This window comes from Lissotriton helveticus, chromosome 10 (genome assembly GCF_964261635.1).
Source record: "Lissotriton helveticus chromosome 10, aLisHel1.1, whole genome shotgun sequence".
NCBI classification, from domain to species: domain Eukaryota; kingdom Metazoa; phylum Chordata; class Amphibia; order Caudata; family Salamandridae; genus Lissotriton; species Lissotriton helveticus.
The window spans coordinates 123,185,406-123,204,449 of NC_136071.1; positions in this window are offsets into that span (position 1 = coordinate 123,185,406).

Below are 19,044 nucleotides of genomic sequence, written 5' to 3' on the forward strand. Positions count from 1 at the left end.
AAGTGAAATCTGATACTAACTATAATGTCCCTGTAACCTCTGTTTTTCAGTGAATTTCCAAGCTTTTTTCAAATCTATTTCCTAACTAAAAGGTCCCTGTAACCTTTGTTTTTTCAGTGAATTTTTATGGCTTATGTATTGTTATTTCCTATATATAATGTACCTGTAACTTTTGATTTTTTTTCTGTTTCGTTTGTCTATCCTATTTCCATATTTGTTTGCTCAATTTTTCTCTCTTTCATTTTTACTTTTTTTTCTCTTTAAAGTGCAAGTACTGTAAACATTTTAGAACAAGTACAAAACATGCCAATCTTTTAAAGTGCAAATGCTATGGTCGATCATCATTCACGACTTCTTTTCTCTCAAGTGCAAAATGAGGCAAATTGAAGACAAATTACATACAAATCCATATACATCTAAAAATTGCAATAGATGACATCGACATTGGCTTAAAATCAATTTTCACAAATTATGCCTCTTGGGTAGTGAAACTGTAAAAAGTAAAAAGATAAAAAGTAAAAGCTATCAGAACAGCAGCAAATTCATATACAGTCCCCAGTGGATGTACAGGCGAAAAGTAATTAAAATGCTAGGCTTCTGCAGACCCCCGAGGTCCTGGAAGAGAATTGTCCAAACCTGCATAAATGGTATACATATTTACACTGTATAACTGAGCGAGTAGGATACAACAGCAATAATTTCATCTTAAAAATAAAGTGGATCTACTACGCACTACCCAGATGTATATTCAATTCTTGTTTTGTATTATGGACTTTAGGTACCTTAGTTTCTAGCTCCACAATGTATTTACATTCCAATCTCTGTAGCTGTAACTCTTGAACACCACCCATCAAATGAGAGCAACAAGATCAATCCCAACGAAAGTTAGATGATTTCTGTTGCTTTTATGCTTTGTTTCAAAGTGTTTAGCAACAGGGCATTGTTTATCTCTGTTGCGTACGCCCTTAATGTGCTCAAGGACTCTTTTTGGACCGGGTGTATGGTGCTACCAATGCAGAGTTTGTGACATGGGCATACCAATACATAAATAACAAAATCTAAGTTACATGTTAGAAATTTGGTTATAATTTTAGGTTTCTGCGTGTAGGAGTTGTGTACTCACATACATGAACAGAAGAAGTTTTACAAGCCATGCCCTTGAAAAAAAACTGCTGTTCCCATGTTAGATGCTACACAACTGTCAGCAATATAATTCTGACTCAGCTTGCCTCCTAGAGACATATTCGACCTAAAAGTCTCTCTCAGTTGTTTCTTGACCATCTGAGGTTCTGTGCTTTTCAGGACCGGACTCCATTTTGTTTGCGTTGCTTGAGACGCCATTTTGTGTTGCCCTCACGTAGGCCTTGGAAGTGAACGAACGAACAAAGTTGCATGGGCCTCGTTGCCCATGTACACATTAACTTGTCTTTTCGACTTGCGAGTGAACTGTAAGACGCTGACCTCTTCACCTGAAACTGACCCTTCCATGAAGCCAATTTCTTTGGCTGATTGTTGTCCGGAATTCTAATCAATGTTCAGGATACCGTTAACTTTTTAGTGTTCTTGCACATACCTTATCCTATTCAACATCTGAATTGCTCTTTCTTTACGACTTTTCATTACATGGGTAGTGCTTTCAATTATGGGTTTGTCCGGCATGTGGAAATTGAATTTGGACATTCCTAATTAACTTGTGGGTTGGTACGATGTAAAGTGAGCTTTTTGGAATGTAATAATGTATGTGAAATGTATTTCATTGGTCAGAATTTGCCGCAGAGGGTGTGCATTCATAATGAACTGAAATTGTGCATTAAAAGTTGATTTCTTGCTCTACGAAAATTGAACAGTTTCTTGAGTTGTACACCGTGTTGTATTGCTTGGTTTACTGTTACTAGCTGCAGCTAATAAATTTGATCTCTGACGCCACCTAGAAGTATTCCGTGTCTCTGTTTGCCAAGGCAGGTGAATCCGAAGACTTCGGGTGTGTCCCTGGCACCGCTGGGTTCTTAGAAAACACGGTACTTCAGTTGGCGCCCAACATGGGGCGACTTCAGCGGTACCGGCCCAAGCCCGAGGATCGTGAGGAGCCACGTGAGGAAATTCTGGAGGAAGGCCGCCACTTCATTGACCCCTGCATGTCGACGTGGACCGAAGGTCTTTTCTGCGAGGCTTCCAGCTTTTCCGACGGGTATGAAGGACTGCTGCCCTGACTGTCGCCCTGTCTTGGACCCTCGATAGATGCTTTGTAGAGCGAGACGATAGACGGTCTTCTGGTGGCGTGACAGATATTTGGTTAAGTATAAGTGGGTCGCTCCCACGACTTTGTTTTGGTTCTTGGTTTTGATTTGATTTTTGCAAAAATCGAAGCCGAGGGGCTAGTATATTTACGAGTGTATCAATAGTTGATAACCCCTTGAAGTTTGAAGCTAGATTAGTGAGCTATAAGATGCCTGGTCTTAGCAAAATTAGGAAATGGTTTAGTTGTGGTTGCAACAGGGATTCCCGATTGGAGTATTCGTGTCCGATACCTCTGGTTGGAACTCCAACTTATGAGCTCTATTCAAAACACGGAGTGGGTCCTATCACTTATAATGAAGTGTGGGTCCGCTATACTAAAAAGGATGGTGTCTTACGATGGCCCCAACATGGTAGTTTCGAATCAAATATTTTAGATAATCTGGAAGTTGCGCTATTTAAGAAGAAAGCCCGGCCGGCAATGTTTGACTCTTTCCGCCTTTGGTGAAAGGAAGCCAAACAGCGAGAAATTAAGCAAGCAAAGAGAGATAAGAAAGATAAGAATATGTCAGTACTACAAGCTGCTAGGCAGTATAGGGATGATGTAGAAGAGCGGGAGAGTGAAGTTTTAGATAGACAGCGTTGCATGGCCATAGATAAATGTTATCCGGCCTTGCCGTCTTCTCCTCCGAAAGTGATTGAAGATCTTGAAAAAGATCCTTTGATCTCTCATCTACTGAGATTGCCACCCCCGTATTTGCAGGGTGCCACTGCGCCTCCATTACCCCCGGTTGTTCCACCCTTTGTTGTTCAACTTCCTGCTGTTGTTCAGCCACCTGGTGCTCCACAGATGGTTTTGCCTTCTACTGCGCAACCCACTCTAGGGTCGCAAGCTTTGCTTCCAGCTTTGCCTCAAACTCCTTTGCCTTCTGCTTCTGCATCTCAGACTCCTACTTCTCTTGTTCCTACTTTGTCTCAAGATTTTAACTTTCCTGTTTTTACGCCTACTTCTTCTCCTTCTGCTCGTAAACGGATGACAGAAACTGTCGTTAACCTGTCGTCTCCATTGTTTGGGCCACTGAATATGACCCCTGTTTCGGAACGTAAGCAGAGTCGTAGTCAGCTTCCTAGTTCCGAAGAGCGAGCAGTGTTGGATTTATTGGCTCGTAGATAGATTTTAAATACTTCCAGGTATAATTTGCCAGCAGTTATGGATGTTTTCTTTCAGTGGGAGCCGCCTAAGCAAAGGTATGTTTTTGATGTAATGTGTGCTTTTCTGCGGCAGGAATGGGAAGATAATGAGTTGGGTCTGATTCCGCAGGAAGTGCTTGATGTTCAGTCAAGAGTTTGCTAAAGGGACGATAGTGGAATCTGATGTTACTGATGCTGTAGAGACGATACTTGCCTTTAGAACTAGACTCCCGTCGCAGCCATTGTACGAACCTGATCCTTCCGTTAGGAGGAAAGTGAAGCAGTATCCTATGAGATAGGTTCCTCCTTTATGGAAAGACGCAGTTCAGGCTGATGCCGCTCATAACATTGATGCCGTACCGGCCCATTTTCAGCGAGTGTGGGTACATGTCCCTTGGAAGAGAGCAGAGGTCTTGGCTCTTAAGCAGACCTTACCTGACCCTCGTAAGAATACTGCTGGTTATTACAAGGAGTTGTCTCAGACAGTTGAAGCGTGTATTATGAATTTAGCTGACATAGATATGTTAATGGGTAATGTAGTACCTCAACCTTTGTGCGCGAAGATTCGTCATGAGAATCATGCGGCAGAATTAGGAGATACGTGGGCTAATATTGTTGCTGCAGATGGTCGACAGGTAGGAGGTGCCAAACCTGAGCTTTTAGTTGCAGAATTACCTGGTAGGATTATTAATCTAATGAAAACTATGATGCCTGCTTTACGAGTTAATTGGGACATGTTAGCAGCACGCAAACAAAAGAAAGACGAGAGTGTGTATGATTTCTTCACTAGGTTTGAAGAGACGTTTATCGATCATAGTGGTCAGGACATGAGTACGGAAGGTGGTCAAAGGTTGTTCATGGACAAATTTGTCTTTAATTTGCTTCCCGAACTTTCTAATAAGTTAAAGGACTCTGAGAGTTCATGGGCTGTTTCTTCGTCGGCCCAGATATTGGCTACTGCACAATATTATGAGAATAGGGATAAAGATGAGAAGGATAAAGTGGAGAAGAAAACTAAAGATTTAAAGACGAAGGTTCTTTTGCAGCAAGCTTATCCACCTTGTCTGAATCAGCCTCAGTTTCAATAGCCTCCACAGTTTCAGAGGTTGTTACAGAAGCCTGAGCCTTATGTTCAGCGATTCTTTCCTGGTCCTAATCAGTGTGCTTATTGCAGAGAGGAAGGTCATTTTAAGAATAATTGCCCGGCTTTGTTACAGCGTGCGAATGGCGTATCTGGTCAGAGAGGTTGTGGTGGTTTCCAGCAAGCTCCTAGGGGTAGGGGACGTGGTGTGTTACCCCAGAATGAGTGTTCCTCTTCCCTACAGAATTCTGCGAATTATTTTGATAGACAGAATGTTCCGAGTGGTCAGTCTGCACAGTACTATGTTGAGGATTACTATGTCGAGAGTGAGAGTGCTGGTTATAATGATAGTTAGGACAGCCATGGGCAAAGAGAGGGAGTAGTGTTAGTTCCAGTAGACCAGAGTGGACCTTATGTTGAAGTGATTACATCAGGTGTGGCAGAACATTTTCTTTTGGATACTGGTGCGACAAAGAGTTCTATTATGCACTCTAAACTTCCTGGCGCACCTTTGTCTGGCTCGACCAATGCTTCCGTAGGATTTTCAGGCACCCCAGTTTATAATCCGGTTTCCAGTCCTTTGCCTCTTTCTTTTGGTCTTTGTGAATTGGAAGCTCCCCTTATTTTGACGACTGGTTGTAATGAGAATCTGTTGGGTTTGGACTTGCTGAAAAGATTGTATGCGACATTACATTGTTCTCCTTCGGGAGTACAACTTACCCTTGGTAAGAAAGTGATTTCTCCAATGTATTTGTCTAAAGATTGTCTGCCACTGGAATTGCGTTCGCTTCCTGATACGCTTTGGGCTACAGCTCCAAATGACGACTCTTTCTTTGTTACGATATTTGTCTGACCTTCATCATAAAGTGTCACCTTCCAAGTTACAGTATTGCCGACAAGAAGTAACCTACTTAGGTCATCTCTTGTCGAAGGAGGGAAGAAGGTTGACCCCAGAACGAATTCAAACGATTGCTCAAATGAGTGTACCATCCACACAGAGAGAAGTACGTGCTTTCTTGGGTATTACCTCGTATTGTAGACAATGGATCCCTAATTTTTCCCTGCTAGCAAAACCTCTGTTAGCATTTACTCTTAAAGATACTCCGCATCCTCTCCCTTGGTCTGATGAGTGTCAGAAAAGTTTTTCTGAATTACGTGATGCATTGTGTTCAGCTCCAGTATTGGGTACTCCGGACTACAGTAAACCTTTTACGTTGAACGTGCACGAGAGAGAAGGTTGTGCGTTGTCAGTGTTGACACAGAGATTTGGAGACAAGCAACGTCCACATGCGTATTTTTCAGCGACGTTAGATCCGGTAGCTAAAGCGTTGCCGAGTTGTCTGAGAGGGATCACTGAAATAATATCGAGGGACAGAATATCGACCAACAAAAATATCGTTGACAAAATATCGAGAGACAAAATATCGAGTTTCTATCTACAAACAGGTAAGTACAAAAATATCGAGTTAAAAATATCGTTTACAAAAATATAGTTGTAAAAAATATCGACTTTAATAAAAACAATGTTTAATTACATTAATATAAAAAATTCATTACTAAAATATACTTAACAATACTTAAAATAACTTTTAATAATTAAATAATTAATGAAAGTAAAAAAATAATATTTTTTTAATCATATTTCTTAAAACATATATATATATATAGTAACACAATTTAATTAAATAATAGCCAATATTATTAACGTACAAATACAATAGAGTAAAAATTACTATTCCCACTCTAGTGGGTGCAACAGTAGGGAAAGCGTTGGATAGCGTAGGGGTTAAAATTACTATTCCCACTCCAAGGAGTGCAACAGTGGATATATGACGTTACAACGCAACTTTTACAACGCACTACCATTACAACGTAAGTATTGGTAAGTATATAATAATTTTTATAATTTAAATTATTTAAAATTTATTTAATATAATTTAATTTAATTTAATTTCATTAAATTAAATTAATGTAAATTTAATTTTACTTTATTTTTACACTGTACCCCTGTACCCCCAAAACCCAAAACTGACCATGAACCCTAAAAAAAACCCTTTACCCAAAACCCCCAAACTGACCCTGAACCCTAAAAATACCCCTTTACCCAAAAACTAAAAACTGACCCTGAACCCTAAAAATACCCCTTTACCCAAAAACCCAAAACTGACCCTGAACCCTAAAAATACCCCTTAACCCAAAAACTAAAAACTGACCCTGAACCCTAAAAATACCCCTTTACCCAAAAACTAAAAACTGACCCTGAACCCTAAAAATACCCCTTTACCCAAAAACTAAAAACTGACCCTGAACCCTAAAAATACCCCTTTACCCAAAAACTAAAAACTGACCCTGAACCCTAAAAATACCCCTTTACCCAAAAACTAAAAACTGACCCTGAACCCTAAAAATACCCCTTTACCCAAAAACTAAAAACTGACCCTGAACCCTAAAAATACCCCTTTACCCAAAAACCAAAAACTGAACCTGAACCCTAAAAATACCCCTTTAATTTAACATAATTAGCAATTAATCAATTAAATTAAATTAATTACCAATTACATTTTAAATAATTAACAAATATTATTTAATTACCAATTAATTAAATATTACTACCAATTAATACATTTACATATTTAATTAATTATAATTAAATTACTTCCCACCCTATTCCCCTATAAACCCACAACCCGCTACAGAATAAAATTACACAATAATTACAAAAAAATCATTAATTAAAAATAATTATAACATAAAATGATACTTTTCACACATATTATAACATAAAAACACTATAAATAATTAAATATTATTTAAAAAACGATATTTTTTACTATCTAGATTATATACTTGGATATTTTCACTTTCTATATTATTTACAGTCGATATTACTTCACTTACCTTAAAAACGATATTTTGACTGTCGATATTCTGTCCTGTCGATATTTTGTCCAAACGATATTTAAAACTCGATATTCTGTCCAAACGATATTTTGGAGTCGATATTATGTCTGTGCACCGTCTGAGAGGTACAGTGGCAGCGGCTGTTTCTATCCGACAGTCTGCTGGTTTGGTATTGGATAATACATTGATTGTGATGGTCCCACATGCAGTGGATACTTTATTGAACAGAACCAAGACACAGCACCTTACTAGTGCACGTCTGTCAGGTTATGAGTTGACACTTTTGGCTAGCCATGTTCACATTAAAAGATGTAATGTGTTGAATTCAGCTACGTTGTTGCCGATCTCTACGGAGACGGATGCTCAAGAACAGCATGATTGTTTTCTTCGTACAGAGGAAGAAACGAAGGCCAGAATTGACCTAAAAGATGCTCCTCTTGAGAAGGTTGATGGTACGCTATGGGTAGATGGTTCGTGTTTTAAGCTTCCGAATGGTGAAACGACTGCAGCATATGCCATCACAACTTTACATACAGTTGTTGAGACAGCACACATGGCACAGAATTCTGCGCAAGCAGCAGAGTTGATTGCACTGACACGAGCGTGTGTGTTGTAAGAGGGAAAGCGAGTGAATGTCTACACTGATAGCCAGTATGCGTTTGGTGTTGTCCATAGTTTTGGGCGTTTGTGGAGAGAGCGTGGATTTTTTACTTCTCATTGAACGAAAATTCAGCATGGGCAGTTAGTGAATGAACATTTGGAATCACTTACCCTCCCAAAGCAGATTTCAATTGTGAAGTGTAGTGCGCATAAGAAAGTTGTGGACGATGTAGGTTGAGGGAATGCGTTTGCGGATGAAGTTGCGAAGGAAACGGCGAGAGACATGATGAGCCGTATGTATGTGGCAGGTCCTGCAAGATGGGTTGTGGAGAGTGGAATGTGTGAAGACACAATAGAAAGTGTGAAGTCGATTCAAGCTGAAGCTACAGAGAAAGAAGTGAGTACGTGGAGAGAGAGTACGGGTATGTTGGATTCGACGGGTTGTTGGGTTGAGTTGTCAGAACACCAGCGATGGTTGTTGCCTGATGCGTACGTGCTCCCAGTGGTTACTATGGCTCATGGAATGGCTCACATTAGTTCGAAGGGAATATGCAAGTTGTTGGCTCCACTATGGCAGAATGCTGGAATTCCGAAATGTGCTGAGAATGTTGTGAAGCATTGTATGATTTGTCTGAAGTATAATCCTGGCAAGGGAACTCCAACTCCAGCCGGTCATTTTGCTCCTCCGACGTATCCGTTTGAAGTGATACAGCTAGATTACATACACATGGAGAGATGTAATAACTTGAAGGCCCTTCTGAAGGAACAACGTTCTTGTGCTATCAGACCCATAGCTCCTGTCATTGACATTTATATAGCAAAGGGAGTTAGTTCTGCTTTGTATGGGGCAGAACTATGGGGTTTCAGTCAAATTAATGAATTGGCAAAATCTGAAAGAAAGTTCTGTAGGGCAATTATGTCACTTCCCCAAGGTACTCCCACAACTCCATTGATGCTTGACTTAGGTTGTCGACCGATTGACGATCTAGCAAGGTTTAGACCCCTACTTCTATGGGCCCGGTTGTGGCGAGTTCTGGAGCTCGCGAACTATGCGAAAGGGCTCTCTGAAATAATCAGGATGGCACAAAATTAAATGGCTAAAAGAGATGAAATCCCTTCTGTGTGACCTGGGTATAAGTGAAGCCTGGACTAACAAATCATCTCCGCCAAAGGCAGTACTCAAGAGCTTGTATTGGAGCTGGATTTTGAACAAAAGGAGCACTGACCGCACATTGGGCAGACTGACAGAGGATTTTTTGAGATTTAAGGACTTACCAATTCGGGAACTTTACCTAGACATTATTGACAAACCTTTTGACAGGTCCCTATACTTCAAATTTAGAATTGGAACATTACCTCTGAATACTTTTACATCTCGGTGGAAACAGTCAACACAGACCACAGATCTCTGCCCTTTGTGCTTACACAAACAGGAGTCAGTGGCGCATTTTATGTTTGAGTGCCAGGAATATGCCCAACCAAGAAGAAAATGGCTCAAGAATTTGTGTCGCATGTTGGGGACTAGGTACCATGTCGACGCATTGCGTATTTTAATGTCAGACTCACGTTCATTGTATGTTTGCACCCTCTCGAAATTTCTATCGTGGGCCTGGCGCATTAGGAGTAAAAGGCTTAAAGAAAATGTTTAATTCTTTTTTAACTAGAACTGCTATGAAATGCTTCTTTTAACGAAAAAGTAAGGTTGTTTAAAAGTTTAATGTAATTAACTTGTTGTACTTTTTTATTAATAATGAATTCGTGTAAATTATTTTTAATGTGAAGCTTTTATGATAACTTTTATCGAAATAAAGCCTTTTTGACTGACTGATAACTTGAAGTATGTCCTTGTGGTTGTTTGCGCCTTTTCCAGATGGATAGAGGCCTACCCCCTAAAGGATAATACTGCCTTGTCTACAGCCAAGGTTTTGCTCAAAGAGTATTTCCCTAGGTTTGGTTTGCCGAGAATTGTATGGTCGGACAATGGGAGTGAATTTGTGGGTCGAATCATGAAGAAGGTGTGTATTGGATTAGGGATAAATCAGAAGTTTCACGCAGCGAATCACCCCCAGTCTGCTGGACTTGTCGAGTGCTATAATGGCACGTTGAAGCTGAAGTTAGCTAAGATACAAGCGAGCACTGGTCTTACATGGCCGGATGCCCTGCCGTTGGCTCTTTTGTCAACAAGGACGACAGTGCATTCTCGTGTGGGACTTAGCCCATACGAAATAGTTTATGGTCGTCCAGCGAATGTTTGGGGTGTGCCTCGTCCTAAAAATATAGTGACCTTGAGTACCCTATGTTGGTGGATTACTTACATGACTTGACTGCTAAATTACGTGTTCTCCACCAACAGGTCTATGACAGTTTGCCGACAGCTACTGCAGATCCTGGGCACAGAATCCAACCTGGTGATTTTATTCACGTCAAGAACTTTCAGCGCACCAAGAGCTTGGAACCGAGATGGATTGGTCCTTATTTGGTTTTGCTTGTAACTAGGACTGCTGTTAGAGTAGCTGGTAAAAAGAATTGGGTGCATGCCACCCATTGCAAACGAGTTCCTTTGCCCTTACCGTATGATAAGTGGGTGAGGGATGGTATAGCTGACACAGATTGTGAGCGAGTTCCTAGATTCCTCCCTTTTAGTGATGCTCATTTGACATGGACTCAGTCCGAACGCGAGGATGATGATGTTCTGCAAGCTGCGGTGCCTCTGCCTCTGAGACTCGACACGATGAATCCGGAACTCCTTTTTAAGGATCAAACTGTGCCTGGCAAAGAACGCTACAATCTGAGATCGAAAAAGGACGTTTGAAATGGACTAATAAATCGGAATTTTTTTATGTAGTGAATTACACCTTGTCAGATCAAGAGACTTTTTTTCTTTTTTCTTTTTCGAGTCACCATCCGGACTCAGCTGCAGGGTCACGGTATAAGTTCTTAAGGGGTGAGCCACGTATTGACACAAGGTCTGTGGTTCAGGGTCGTTAGTGCGATCTTGGCGCACACTTGAGTGAAGAAGGAAAATTGCCGTGAGCAGCACGTTAGAGGATGGAGTCTGTTGAGTCCGACAAGAGTGTTAAGAGAGTTAATTTCAGAGCGAAAATTTGTATATTGGTCCGTAACAAATGTTTTTTAATAATGTGTTTTCTTATGCTTTTGAACATTACGTTAGTTTGTGTGGGTTGGATTTTCTATGCATCACAACAGACACTTGCATCTACCTCCCAACCTACTCTTTCTTTTTCTACTGTTTACCCACATGAGTTACCTGAACATGAACAGACACGAAGATTAGAATGTGTGAACAATTTGTTCATACAGATGTTGCATCAGCATCAGCTAGTTGTAAATACCACGAATTGCTGGGTGTGTGGTCTTATGCCACATACGACTGATAAGGGAATGCCATATTTGGTTTTGCCTTTTCGCCTAATGGGTCAGTATGGGCACTCCAGTCAATGTTTATCTATGCGAATGAAGCATCTCTTGTACGTTCTGTCAAAGATAGGGCGAATAATAATGCCTTGATACAGGGAATAGTAGATATGGTCAGAGATATTGATGCATATAATGCTATCCCTAAAGATGAGGTACGAGCATAAGTTGATTGGAACAAGACGAGATATAGCATTAGTTTGACAGAGAAAGAGAGACAGAAAAGGTCTCCTCCCATTTGGATTGTACCCCACCGAGGTCATTTTTGTCTGCAAGGTAATGGTCAGAATCCGAGAGCTCAGTTTGGTAAGAGTGTGTGTGTTCACACTTACGTTTATACGTCCCAGAAATCTCCACCGTTCGTGCCAGCTAAAGGCATGTATTTTGTCTGTTATGATAGAGCATATACATGGTTGCCTTCTGATTTTTCAGGCACATGTTATGTGGCATTTTTGCTTCCCCCCACGTACATAGCTGCTTTCAATTACCATAAGACAAGATATGGTAGAGGTGTTATCGATGCGAAAGACACTGCTGCATAAGAAGTTGGAGAGTTCTTTAAGGGTTTCTTGCCCTTTTGGGGTCCTATGGCTAATGGTAGGACAATTCGTCAGCTTACGAGAGTGGTCGAGGCCACAATAAAAGAGACTGCAGGTGCCCTTAGCAATACTACAGCCGAGCTTCAAGCGGATCGCCTTATGACATTACAGAACCGTTTTGCTTTAGATATTATACTTGCAGATAGAGGTGGAGTATGTAAATTGATCGGGTCTAGTTGCTGCGTTTTCATACCAGATAACGCCCCGACAGTGTACCAAGCCATCTTGAGGTTACATAAGTCCGCTGAGTCTATACATGTAGATGAAGGGAACTGGTCATTGATGGGATGGTTTTGGGAAATGCTGTCCAAATGGGGATGGAAGATTCTGATGTTCATTGGTATGGCTTTAGTGATCCTTTTCTCGTGTTGCTTATGCATCCAGTGTGGTCCCGCCATTTGTAGTCTCTGTGCTACGATCTGTGTGGGAGACCCATCCCGAGAGAAGCGAAGGATAATAAGATGATGTTACAGCAACACCTTGATGACCTGATGAGAATAGATATAGACCTGGATTCAGATTGACGTGAGTTTAGGTCATTGCCTACGTAATGGCAAAAGGAGGGTCTGAGGTTCCGTGCTTTTTGGGACCGGACTCTATTTTGTTTGCGTTGCTTGAGACGCCATTTTGTGTTGCCCTCACGTAGGCCTTGGAAGTGAACGAACGAACAAAGTTGCATGGGCCTCGTTGCCCATGTACACATTAACTTGTCTTTTCGACTTGCGAGTGAACTGTAAGACGCTGACCTCTTCACCTGAAACTGACCCTTCCATGAAGCCAATTTCTTTGGCTGATCGTTGTCCGTACCGTTAACTTTTTAGTGTTCTTGCACATATCTTATCCTATTCAACATCTGAATTGCTCTTTCTTTACGACTTTTCATTACATGGGTAGTGCTTTCAATTATGGGTTTGTCAGGCTTGTGGAAATTGAATTTGGGAATGGGATATTTGGGATATTCCTAATAATTAACTTGTGGGTTGGTACGATGTAAAGTGAGCTTTTTGGAATGTAATAATGTATGTGAAAAGTATTTCATTGGTCAGAATTTGCCGCAGAGGGCGTGCATTCGTAATTAACTGAAATCGTGCATAAAAGTTGATGTCTTGCTCTACGAAAATTGAACAGTTTCTTGAGTTGTACACCGTGTTGTATTGCTTGGTGTACTGTTACTAGCTGCAGCTAATAAATTTGATCTCTGACGCCACCTAGAAGTATTCCGTGTCTCTGTTTGCCAAGACAGGTGAATCCGAAGACTTCGGGTGTGTCCCTGGCACCGCTGGGTTCTAAGAAAACCCTTTTCTTCACATCTCGGACAAGATGTCAGTTTGGAGCATGTGCCAATGTTTGCGTAGGAGCTTTTTTGACTCCCCCATTTTGTTACTAAACACAGTGACAAATATGATCCGGTTATCCTTGTAGATTTTACTGTGTTCTTTCTTAGATTCATTGAGTAGCATATTCCTACTGAATAAACTCACATGAGTACCAACAACATTAAGGGGGATATTCACAAGGAAGAGGTGGAGAGAGGCCTTAGCCTTCTTGGCTTAACGCCTCTCTCCGCCGCATTAGAAACTCAAGGCTGCACCATATTCACAAGGATATGGTGCAGCCTTCCGTTTCCCCCTGCGATGGCACTAAGTTTAACAACTTAGTGCCAACGCAGGCACCCTTGCACCAGAGTGCAAGGGTGTCTGTGTGCCGGAGAGGATTGTTTATGTGTAGGAAAGTGTCTCTTCCTGCACATAAACAATCCTAAATGCAATACTCTGACTTTCATGTGTGCTGCCTTATGCAGCACACATGAAAGTGACAGAATGGCATTTTTTAAAAAGGTTTGTTTATGTACAGGAAGGGACACCTTCCTGTACATAAACAAACCATGGCTATTTGATTTTTCCATGTGTGCTGCACAAGGCAGCACACATAGAAAAAGCAAAAACGAGGAGAAATTTCTCCTTGTATCGCCTGTTTAAAACCAGGATTTTCCTGGTCTTAATTTTGGCACTGCCTCCTATTGTGAATAGGGGGTAGCGTCAAAATCAATGGATGTTGCGGCGGAATGCCCACCTCAACACCCATTACCCTCCCCTTTCACGCTAAATACTGCGTGAAAGGGTGCCTTATTCACAAGGTAGTGTTAAGTCACGTTAAGTGGCTTAACACTGCCTTGTGAATAAGGCGAGGCCAGTATCTCCATCACAAGATCGCTGAAAGTGGCGCTGTGGTGGCGATAGGGGCTTGTGAATATACCCCTAAGAGTCTTAATAGCATATTCGCTCTCTCTAAACCTCTGTATCAACTAATCTTGCTCCTGTTGAAACTCATCTTCAGAGTTAGTTTCTTTTCGCCCTAAGAAGCTCACCATAGGGATTACTTTGAAACAAGGTTTTGGGGTGGTTATTGCAGGTATGTAGCGGGCTGTTGCCAACTTTTAATTCAATACTTACTATAATTGTGTGCCTTTTGAGTTGCTTTTGGTTAGTGTGGCCTTCAGGTTTCTGTCTTTTTATGTTCAGCTGTAATTTTCTAAGAATTTAAGTGATATATAATTTTTAAAAAATCATTGCTTTCAATATATAGTTAAATAATATGTTTGTAACTATTTTTTATCTTTCTTTTTTAAGATAATTTATGTACTTACAACTGTAAAATTTGAAGTTTGTTTCTATTTTCTCTTTCTGATGTGTTTCTAAGTAGCATTTCTCTCAAATGCCCCTCCTCAAAGCCCTCCACTGGCTTCCCATCCGGAAACGGGTGGAATTTAAGATCTGCTGTGTGGTGCACAAGAGTCTCCACAACCTAGGGCCACACTATCTGGCCGAAAAATTTGTATACCACCGCCCTTCCCGCAATCTTAGGTCCAGCAATCAGCTGTTACTACAGGTTCCCAGACATAACAAGACCAGACAGGGAGGCCGCGCCCTCTCCATCATGGGCCCTCGTCTGTGGAACAATCTTCCCCTTTCCCTTAGAGAGTGCCCTAGCCATCTAGCCTTCAGGAAATGCCTAAAGACAACTCTATTCTAGGATGAGCGCTGCCCGACCTGTTCACTTCACAGCACCGCGCGGAGATACACCTTCGGGTGTGAGGCCGGCGCGATACAAACCCATAAATAAATAAATAAATAAATAAATAGTGTAACATGCTCCTGGGACAGCATTTCGCTTGCTTCTTCTGTTCTTTATCCATACTCTTTGTTTAATCAGTGCATTGTTCCTTTTTGTTTACATTTGATTTTTAAATTTGGTGGGGTAAAGTTCTTCGTAGGAGTTACTATGTTTTTAACTCGATATTGAACACTCTAATCTTTGGTTTTACTTATAATTAAATGAATGAATAGAAACTAATATGTTATAGTAGGTCACTCAAATTCATATTGTTTTTGGGTGACTTATTTATGGATATGTTGCTGCCCAATAATTTTGTTATTGACATTTAAGTTGTATTCACATTTGTCTGTGGTCATTTATATATATTTCTTTTACTGTGTTTTTGATGTTTTATTTGCTATATTTTGCTGCTCAATAACTTTGAATCTCTTATATTTGTATCAGTATATTTTCTGTATAGGTGTTTTAAAAGCCAATATTAAGGTTATCAATGTTTTTCCAAAAACATTTTTCTACCACAATAAGTTTGTACTTTATAGTTCACCATACAAATGTTTTTAAAACTTGTACATTAGCATGTTATCCATTCTTTGGTTAGGAGTGCTTTATAAACACAATTATAATTGGTATTTTAATCATTATTTGGTCACAAAGAATGATCTGTTGTGAAAAGAAAAAAATTGAAAAGTAGAGGGCTGTCTTAGGCGAGAAGCTGGGAGACTTTTTATGGGATCCCACTAAAATTGGGAGAAAAAAAAAAGATACACACCCCGAGAGGCCTTTGGGCCTCATTACAATCTCAGTGAGTGTCGGTAGCAGTCTCAACGTGATCGTAAGGCTAATTTCCGCCTACCACATTATAATAGCAGGCGGTTCCATGGCAGTCGGAAATTCCAACTACCATGCATTCAATGGGCTCCTTGAGCCTGCCGGTGTGTCGGATGCCTTCCTATCCCTAAAATGGTGGCGGTACCTACCAGGCACTGCCATAGGGATTAGGATTGTCCCTCCCCGCCAGCCTTTCCATGGCAGTTCACCCACCATGGAAAGGCCAGCGAGGATAGACATTGGGGGCTTTCATCTCGAGCCCTTCATTGTGGGGGGCACAGTTCCCTGTACCATGGGACAGGCACCGCATGGTGCCTGTCACGTATACAGGGATGTGTTACACATCCCTTTCTAGGTCGAGCCTAGGCAGCACGCATGCGCTGTCTGCAAGACCTGTTGTTATCTCCTTTATGGTCTCTTGGCAGGCCCATAAATTGCCATTTGTTCATGCTTGGGTTATGCCCAGGCGACTTCACTCCTTGTTGGCTTGCGTTGCCCATCCCTGTATGTCCCTGGTTCCTCCTGGTCTTTCTGATCTGCCTTTTTAATTTGTAGGCTATCAACATCGTTTTAGGCTTTAAGGCCATTTCACAGAGCAATGTTCGGCACCTGCAAAGTAACAATTTCTGTCCGGTAGCTGTTGGGCTATGCCAATAGCTCTAACTCAATCAAATGCGAGACCTATTGCATTTCTAATGCTTGTTTCCATTGCAGCTGGTTCTGCAGCCAACAGCACCTGCTGCAATGGTAACCCTGGACAATGCGACCACCACGGTGGCAGTCGCATTGTAATTTGTCCTGTGGGACCCCAGGCACTATGTCGGTGGTCCCCATCTCCGTTAATGTGGTGGGCAGACAAGAGTCCACCAGCCATCCTAATGAGGCCCTTTGTTTTTACAAATTAGAACATAGAGCCCTCTGTAACAGGCTCTACCGGCCATTAAAGGCTTGCTCCAGCATTAAAGGCCCGGCTGAATGGCCAGTAGAGCTCGCTACAGAGGGCTCTAAGGTTGTTAGAACATTTCGCCAATAGAGAGCAGAATGATCTAATCTGGAAAAATAAAGGCCTCTCAGAGACTCGGGCGTCATGAAGCCTTTGTGCACAGCCACAGCTATGAAATGAAAAAATACATTGGCATTTTGCTCTCCAGGCTTCTACCAGCCAGTAGAAGACCAGAGCACTCTACTTCTTACAATGGAGCACTTAACATTCCAATGTTCTAATTGATAATAAGTACTTGCCAGTTATTTAATAGCATCCAATTGTGAAACCCTCATTAAATATAATTTCTGCAAATTTTACATCAACCCAGATAACAACATCACCTTTGTTCACTGTTTTTCCATCCCCATGGTGGTAAGCAACATTTAGATCCTACTTTAATTAAAAGAAGGTATCTTCCATAGGGCAAGACTGATAATTCTCTAGATGGCTACTTATTTTCAAAAGCATTTAAATGAGGCAAAACATTATTATGGAACCAATAATGTCAAAGGGCTATACTAATACATTTTTATTCAGATAAAATCTGAAATCTTTAGATCCACAGAGGATCAGCAGGAGAATCTTGGGCGAAGGATGGAAGAACTAAAATACCTTGGACCTAAAGCACACCTCCACCAATGCTGCAGATTGACACTATGTTGATGCTCTCGTATTTGTATTATTGATGCTGATTTGAATTTGACTATCTACTTTTTGTCTTCTGTAATGACTCCAAAATTTGAGCAAACCTTTATGGTTTTAACTGAATTGTATCCTGTTAAGGCTTTCTTTACTTGCAGAGGGCTACTGTCTATTAAGACTCACACGGCCCCGTTTCTGCTGCTGCTCAACCATTTTAATTGATTAATTAAAAGAGTTGACAAGAATGTATGACCACATTTGCTTTTAGCTTACTCTAGAAAATAAACCCATCCCTATTAAACTCACTCGTATGATGTGACATCCCTTCCTCTGACGTCACTTAATAAAGTGTAATTTCTTCTGTTTATTATTATGACATGTCAATGTTAATTGATGCCTACATTTATTTATTTATGACATCTGACCTAGTATTAGATTCTCAGGGGCCTGCGCCTCAAGGTATCATAACCTCGTGGAACTAAAGGAAATATGGGACTTCATTACAACTCATCAACCAGATGTTTGTTTTATTTATTTTCTGAAATATAGCTTCATTCATCAGCCCTCCCCTGCAGTCCTACAGCATCTTCTGCAAAATACAGTCTGATTAGACTGTATAGGATCCAACAAAAAAAGGGGGCGAAGTTGCTATTGTATTTTGCACCCTGGCTAAAGTCACTTTGTTGGCCATCCTTCATGCAGATTGGGTAGAGCTCTGTATCTTCAATCTGGAATCTATGCCTGGTGAATCATTGAAGCGTGCCTTAGTTTACTGCCTGCCTGGACCTAAAAAAGAAATCAGTCATGAATTGACTGAATATCTTGCCCCCATCCTGCTTGCCTCTAACAATATCCTGCTAGTGGGTGATTTTAAGTCCCATGCAGAAATAGGATCATAAACCGAGATGCAACTCTTGCTCTCTGATCTGGAGATTTTGGGACTACATCAGAAAGTAAAAGGTCCCGCACACAGAGCAGGGCATCCTTTAGATTTAGTTTTTACTAATGCCTCCAACCTCTAGGTGGACTAGCCTCTTCCTTTAGTATAGACAGACCATTTTTCTGTTCGTTTTTGGCTCCCTATCAAATGGAAACTGTCCAGCTGCAAGAACAGAGGTTTCAAAAAGGCAAAGCCCTGAAGGAAACTCTCCAATTCCTCTCTTCCCTCTTTTTGTTCCCACCCAGTATGCAATTAAAGACCTCTGATATCAACAGTGCTCTTATGGTTTTTCAGGATTCTATTTCTCATGCCATAGATATAGTTACTCCACCAAACAATGCCGCCCTAATTCTGCTAAGCCTCACTCCCCTTGGTTATCAGTAACCCTGGGTGAAGTACTACGCTATGCTTGCGTAGTTTGCGAAGTTTACGCTACTTCGCACTACACAAATTGCACATAGCACAGTGCAAACAGGCGTATGCTCACGAC